The 8,330-nt window shown below is 33.4% G+C and overlaps 1 non-coding gene across 1 annotated transcript; it reads left to right on the forward strand.

The window, feature by feature from the left end:
- Window positions 1-509: 509 nt before the first annotated feature.
- On the forward strand, window positions 510-616 carry LOC114580977. The gene has a single exon (XR_003702776.1). It is a non-coding gene; the product is annotated as a small nucleolar RNA R71 (small nucleolar RNA).
- The last annotated feature ends 7,714 nt before the right edge of the window (window positions 617-8,330 follow it).

The following is an 8,330-nucleotide window of genomic DNA, read 5'->3' on the forward strand; positions in this document are numbered from 1 at the left end:
CAAATAAAGAAGAGAAGGAAGAGGGGAAAGGAAGAGAAATCAGAGTTATCATACTACTAGACTCCTCCTCGACTACCGCCTAGCCACCGACATCGCCAAATTTTCATCGAACTTCCACCTGGCCACCGACCGTCGTCGAACTTCCGTCTGACAGCTAACTATCGTTGGACTTCCACCTGACCACCAATTGACACCAAATTTATGCCCGGACATTGTCCTTTGCTGGACTTCTACCTGGCCACCAGCCATCACCGGACTTCTACCCAGCCATCATCCATCACTTGACTACAATCTTTTCGACCCCCATCACCCGTCAATTATGGTCCTTCCGACCACCTTTTTTTCAACTACAGTCTTTCCGACCATCGTCGCCCGGCTATAGACTTTATGACATCTGTCGCCTACCTACTACGGTCCTTCTGGCCACCTTCATCTGATTACAGTCCTTCCGACCATCGTCCCTAGCTGAACTTCTACTCCTTTGGCAAGTTCTTAACCTTGACCTCAAAAAGGTATGGTGAGGGCACTTTTTAAGCATATCCTTGAATCTCTCCCAACTCTCATAAATAGATTCTCCTTCTAAATGAGTAAAAGGAGTAATATCATTTTTAAGTTTGGTAGTCTTAGAATATGAGAAATACTTTCCTTGAAATTTGTAGGTCAACTCATTCCATGTAATAATAGAGCATGGGGATAAAGAATATAACCATATTTTTGCCTTGTCTCTTAGAAAAAACAGGAACAATTTAAGTCTAATGACATCATCACTGACACCAATTTACTTACATGTTGTACAAATTTTTAAGAAATTTGTTAAATGTAGGTTATGATCTTCAACAGGAGCTTCCATAACTGAGAATTTTGTACCATCTGAATGATTGCGGGTTTTTAACTCAAAGTTATTAGCTTTGATGTCATGTATATTTATGATCTGATGAATTTCATCTATCATAGGATTTGCAAAATTCTTAAGATGTCTAAAATGATCTAAGTCTTGAACAGGGTCGGCCATTTTCAAAATATTTCTGGTGGTTTTAATTTTAGAAAGGATTCTCTTAATTTCTGAATTAAAATCTAGCATGGTTTCTTTCTATGACTTCTAAGCATACAATCATAATTATGTGATTAGTAAAATAAAATAAAAGAATATAGTATGACTAATTATGTAATTTATTTAATAATGAAATAAATTCTTCTCCGGTAATAGAGCCAAAAACTTGATGGGGGTTGTAGAGTAACCTAAAGAATTATGAAAATAATTTAGAGTTCTATCAATACCTAAACAATGCTTAGATTTTTTATATAAAAATTATAAATACCCCACTTAATATACACAAGTATACATACCAAATGAAATAATATATTCATAGAGTAGAGTATCGATCCCACAAAGAAGAATATTTACTTGCAAATACTAATATTGTATATTATAATTATAGAAATTATCATACTCAATAAAAATAAGTTTTGATGGAAATTCAATCACTTAATTTAAAATAAAAAATATAAAATGAAACACTATTTGTATAAAATATTTTGGATAAATGGAATGTAAATAAAATATATTTTCTAATGATTCTCTTTTATATTGATGCTATTCATAGCATATGCATCACCAACCGCTCAATTGAGCATGAAGAGACAAATGACAGATTAAACATTCCAACTTCAATACTACTCTAAACTCCCAAAGCCTGTCATCCTATGAAAATCTTCGAAGAGTAAGTAAAGCATGTACTGTTAAATCCCATCATTATAATTCATCTATATAAATTTGATATATGTCAAGCACTATGCATATGCTTGCATCATATCAATCAAATATTCCCAGTTATGTCTGCTTTCTTTTTACTATGCTCCACATTACACCTGATGTTAATTACATATATGATCACTATGTGCATTAAATGAAGACCTGGTATATTGAAAATATCATTAAATTATTGATGAAGAGAATTCATTAAATTATTAAAACCCTATATGGATGTAAAAATTGAGTCATAGGTCAAGTTCGGGTACCACACAGAATTGACTATACACAAGTTGACTGGACCAGTTTTTTAAAAAAGTTCACTTTCTCGGACTCAAACTCGACCTGCTTCAAACCTGGGTCAACCTGACACGACTATGTTACAGGGAAAATATTTTACAATTACGATCACTTCTCCGATTACAGTGCAAATTTTTGACAATTTTATTTAAACTAGAAGGCTTCTGCCTCGACCCTAAGCCTAGCAACTGTTGCCTTGCCTATGAATATGTCTCAAACCGCTCCCTCCACTCCTGGCTCCATGACCACTCTCACCCCACAAACTCGACCGGCGCACCAGATGGGGTGGTGATGTTGGAGTTGTTGACGGGGAGGGAAGCGGTGATGGAGGAAGGGAGGATGCATTGCGTGGAGGCTAAGGGATGGGGAAAAGGTGAGAAATTGGAGGTGTTGATGGATGATGTCAGGTTTTCAGGTTCTGTCAATTTTTGACATCCCCATACACATGCAATATTATCTAAATTTGATCATTCTGGTAGTGCATATATCATCGTATTTATGTTTAAAATCACAATTATATGTTGAAATATTCAAATTGCATGATTTATAGCAAAATATTGGAGAAGTTCTAATATCTGAAATGTTACAAGTGCTCTATATATTATGTTCTGATCCATCTCATATTTTCCTTCATATTAAGAAAATTAGCATTATAAATACTTCATATTCGATTTCACACATACAAAAACTGTGTGAACGTGAATCAATGTAATCACCTATTCTTTTCTTTTGTTTTTTTTTTGTTTTTTGAAAGAAATTAGTTTTTATTAGTGTTTTTTATTATTTCTCTTGGGATTAATAATGAAATTATTGATCGTTAATAGAAAATATTTATTTGATATTTTTCATATTTAAAATAAACCCTAAACTCTGAATAAATAATACCAAATGGTGGCCATTTGCAGAAAAAGAAATGAACCTTCGTAAATATTACATAATGTTTCCTTCGTTCAAAGTGAGGAGGTCTTAGAAAGTCATCCTTGAGGTCTTCTAACGGTCCTCTCTAGTCCGATGCAAAATAAGTCAATCCTAAATCACTTTACTCATCCATCGAACGCTGCATCCCTTTGCATTGGCAATATATGATTTGCATTGGCTTTCTTTTTTTCATTCTTGCGAGCCACATTTAGGGTTTGCAAAAGCCATTTTAAAGTAGTTTTCTATTATTAGGTCCGATGACCGGACCTAGTTCTACGTACGGTCACCACTGAGATCGCGCCACGTGTCTTACTCTTTACCGCGCAGCTCGACGACTGAACCGGACCGGAACCCTGGAATGCTATGTTCGCGTATTGCTAGGTATTACGCGGTATTTGCTCGGTATTGCTAGGTATTGCTTGGCAATAACGAGAAATACCGCTCTATGAAGACAAATACCAAGTAATAATACCGAGCAATACCGAGTTTTTCTAAAAAAACTCGGTATTGCTAGAAAAACTCGGTATTGCTCAGTATTTGTCTTCACATAATGATATTTGTCGTTATTGCCAAGCAAAATCGACAAATAACTAGCAATACCGTACCTAGCAATATCGGGTTGTCATGAATTTAAAAAACGCACGTGCGACATACTCACTATTCATCGGGTCGGGTCTGCGATTTTGTACCAACTACGTGGCGCAATCTCAGTGCCTATCGAACGTATCTCTACGTCCGTTCACCGGACCAAATAAAAGTTCCTCCCAAGCATCCGTTACATTAATATTCCCATGTGGTGCCCACGAGAATCTCACATGAAATGCCAATAAAAGAAAGATAATATTAATATAATTTATCAAACAAATTTAATGATTAATCATTAAAAGTTTTAAATCACACCTCAAATTGATCTCACAATAACTCACTAACATCGAGGGGGATGTGAGCCCATGTTGGGTTTTTGTTTTGTTTTGTTTTGTTTTGGAAAGGGGTATCTACCTGCTGTCACTGTAAATGGAGCGCTTGACGGCGTAACAAATCCCTCGGTGGAACCTAACGAGGCCACCTATCGGCATCAGACACACTTATTCTGCCCCACTGAAGAGACGAGACAATAGTAGAGGGGAAGGCATCTTTCAAGTCTTTAGAGCTATGATTATCGATTATTCTATGAACAATATTCAATACATTGCATTAAATATAGTTTGTGCAAAAAATTGCACTTGCCCCCTTGCCCAACATGCCATTTGTTAAAACGAACATATTCTACTATTTAAAATTTGTTTTCAGCCATTTGATCCCGCACGTAGATAATTCTTTTTTAAACAAATTAAGGAATGCCAAATGGATGTTTCAAATTCTAATTAATGGTAGCTAACTATTAATCAATTAAGGCTTTGTTTGGGCATATGTCAACCAATGAAGCCTTCGTTTGGACTAATTTTTTTACTGTTTTGTAAAGTAACTTTTAAGTATAAATATTTCTTAAAAGAAGAGAAAAATAGTGACAAAAAATTATCTTAAATGAAGCTTAAATGCAAAGAAAGAAAACTGTAGGTTTCATTTGGGACGGCTTTTTAATTGCTTCTTTAACCAGCTTTCTAGTACAAAAAATTTAATTTTTATACTAAAAAATTACTTGAATAAGCAATAAAAAAGTCGTCCCAAATGAAGTCTAAGTTTTTGTTTGTGATGACTTTCTTCCTGCTTCTTAAAGCATCTTTCTTGTACTTGAAAGCCGCTTTAAGAAGCAAGAAGAAAGCTATCACAAACGAAGTCTAAGAGTCTCTTTGAGACAATTTTCTTGTTGCTTTATTTTTTAGACTGCAATCACTATTTTCTCATTGTTTTTAAAAGATTTCTATTCTATGAAGCTGATTTATTTTTACAATAACTTTTACAAAACTATATAATAGCTTTACAATCACATGTACAAAAAACTACAATCATCCTAGATAGATCCTAAAATCAAACATCAAGTTTAATTGGTTTTTTTTTTTTTTTTTTTTTTTTTTTTTTTTTTGAAAAGAGTCGAACTATTTGGAATCAAGATCTTATCTCAATTGTAGATGAGGAATCTGGATAATGCTCACAATAAGCAAGACAATTTTTATTAATAAAAAAAGTAAAATAAGCATTTATTTTAGATGCATCCAAAGATATTTCTTATTATTAAATATAAATATCATTTTGATAACAACATCAATAAATACATGCACAGACACAACGACACCTCATTTATTAGTAAATAATAATTAATATTATAATAAAAACATGCGATATTACATTTTAAGATATAATATTTTATAAGATATAAGCTACTATACAAAACTCGGTACACCTCGGTACCGCCTTTTTTTTGCCTACGACCGGATGCTTCTTGCATCCGGTCAACCGACCGAAATAAAAATCATAATTTGACCCCACTCAAAAGGAATAAAATTTTCATGCAAGCATATAATGCTACAATATTTTAGGTATAAACTTGGATTATAATATTATTCTTTCGGGTATTAATGTATTATTAAGAAGTAACATAAAAATTGATTACTTGTTTAATAAAATATTGAGCTCGCGCATTGCGCATCACTACTTTAGTTCTTCTTTCTCATCCATTAATTGAATATCTTCAGAAGAGAATATCTTAATAAGAACGCCCAACGTCTCTGTTCTGCGCCACAGATCACACGATCTGATTCAGGAAATTCATGGCTGGAAGTCGTTGACAGTGAGAGAATAGAAAAAAATCTAAGTTATTTGGCCCAAAGTCTATGTTCTCCACATATAAATATGAAGCGTATTTAGTTTATCTTTTCGAAGTTCATTGTAGATTTTAACTGGTTTTGATATTTTAAGGCTGTTATAGTGAAATTGTCTTAAGTTTCTCGTTGAGAATATCTAAGCATTTAAAAGAACTGAACCTAATAGAATTAAAACTAAACCACATATAAATGCACAAACAGATAAGAATGTCAGAATTTATATGGCATGACATATCTATCATATTCGTTTAAAGCCAAAAGCATGTTAAGCCAAGATCAAATAAAAAAGCTCGAAATAAGATGATAATATTTGTGTGTGTATGACTTCGTGCGAATACATAGAGTGTAATTTTAGTTGTTGCAGATCTAGTAGAGGGATTGTGACTTTGAGCGATCAAGTGATTAAAAATAGTACACGTTTTATATATCTACGGTGTATTGCTAAAAGTGATGGTGAAATAGGTGAGGATATTATTAGTAGAATTCGAGTTGGAGTTGAAGCGGATGAATGCATCGGGTCTGTTGTGTGAAAAGTACCCCTCATACTTATGAGAAATTTCTATAAAATGATGGTGAGAAATGTGATGTTTTATGGTGTAAAATGTTGACCATTAAAAAAGTAGCATAAAATTAAGTAAAGCAAAGTAGAGATGAGGATGCTTAGGTGGGTGAGTTTCTTTACTCTTAGAGGTAGAAAGCTAAAGGAGTATACATATGTAGTCACTCTAGTGGCAGATAAGATTAGAGAGAGTCGTCATGGAAGGTTTGGTCACATAAAATGACGTTTTCCTTCTGTTGACCCATTAGGAGAGTAGATGTGTTAGATTTGGCCTAGACTAAGAAAGGTGGAGGTAGATCTAAAAAGACTTGGTTAGAAAATATTAGAAATGATATTTTTATTAGATTTAAATTGAAAATTGACTTTAAGTAGAACACAATGGAGAAAAAATAACTCATATTGCTGACCAATGTAGTGGGATAAAGGCTTAATGGTGCTTTTATTCAATATTTGACACGATTCGAAAACCTGACTTGAACCCGACCTGAAAATTTTGGGTTAGACCCGAACCCAAAATGGCTCGAGCTCGGGTTCAACAATTCAACTTGTTTCAAAAATTGGGTTGGTTTCGGATTGACCATTTGACTCGAAATTGACCTGTTTTTTACCTGAAAACCTATTTTTGACCCGGCAACTCGAGATTGACAAGTTTTGGACCTGTTTTTGACCCGGAAAGTGGAGATTGACCTGTCTTTGGACCCGAAAACTAGCATTTTTTTGTTCGCACGGGGTCATTTGGATCGTGTCGGGTTGACCCAGACCTGAAGCGGGTCAGGTTCGGGTTGACCCAAATAGTACCGGGTCAGTTTTAGGTTTAACCCGAACTCGACCCGGGATCCGAAATTGACACCCCTATTGTTATTGTTATATATTTTTTCTTACTTCACATAACTCATAAACACTCATAAGTAAATAACTATATATGCTACTTTTTTATTTGGGAAAATATGATATAAACTCTATCTTGTACTTAATTACTCTTAATATTTCTATATCCCTGCTAAAATATATCTCCTTTGTACACTTCAAATCAATTTTCATTGCTAATTTCATTATTCTTTCATTTACAATTTCTTTCTGTAAATGGATAAGAAGACTACAATGGTGAAGTTAAAATCAAATGAAGTAGTTTAATCCTAACTTTAGCAATCATCTTGTACTTAAATTACTCTTATTTAACTAAATAGTAATCTTACACTATCAAAAATAGGACTATCGCAGCACAATTAAGGATTCTTTTTTTAAGGGCTGGGCTTTATCAGCGGTTAAAAGGGATGCTATTTGCACCAGTTAAAAGATGTGTTATTTGCACCAGTTAAAACCGGTGCAATTTGTAGCGGTTAAAATCGATGCTAAAAAGTATTTTAGCAGCGGTTCTAAAACCGCTCCTAACATCTGTCACGAAAAATCCATTTTTTAATAGCGTTATTTCTTCTTATCTTCTAAGTAATTTTTTTTTTTTCAAAATGTGGATAAAATATATAATACTTATACTGTATGGGAGAGAATAAAAAGTAAAACACCCTTATTAGTTAGACTTTTAATGGAAAACAGATCAATGGAATTAAAATAAATTACAGTACTCCAAAATAGTTGGTGACCACTATTGACAAATGTTCCACCACAGCTTCTTAAAAAGTTTGGTCTATGAGTGCATGAGAGCCATATATTTGGCTTCCTTGAGCATTATCTCTTCTCCTACTTTTAGACTTTTTAGCAGGAAGAAAGGGGAATAGAGCTTTCATATCCATCTATTGTGAGACAATCGAAGTTAATGGTTTTCAATGAAGAAAATGAAATTTGGAATGAATTTAAATGGTTTTTTTACATTCTTTATAATATCATAAGAGCAAAAATAATTACCTAAAATGATAGATCCTTTGTTTATTGTCTTATTTTTTTACTTATTTAAAGAAGTAATATTATTTGTTTCCATAATACAAAAATTTAAGGCCTAATAATTAATCCTATAAACCAGACCATCATTATGATTTTTTTTTAATCTACTGAATAAATATAATCCATAGGTTGACATTCTTCT

The sequence above is a fragment of the Dendrobium catenatum genome, unplaced genomic scaffold (genome assembly GCF_001605985.2).
Source record: "Dendrobium catenatum unplaced genomic scaffold, ASM160598v2 fragScaff_scaffold_1448, whole genome shotgun sequence".
In the NCBI taxonomy this organism is placed as follows: Eukaryota; Viridiplantae; Streptophyta; class Magnoliopsida; order Asparagales; family Orchidaceae; genus Dendrobium; species Dendrobium catenatum.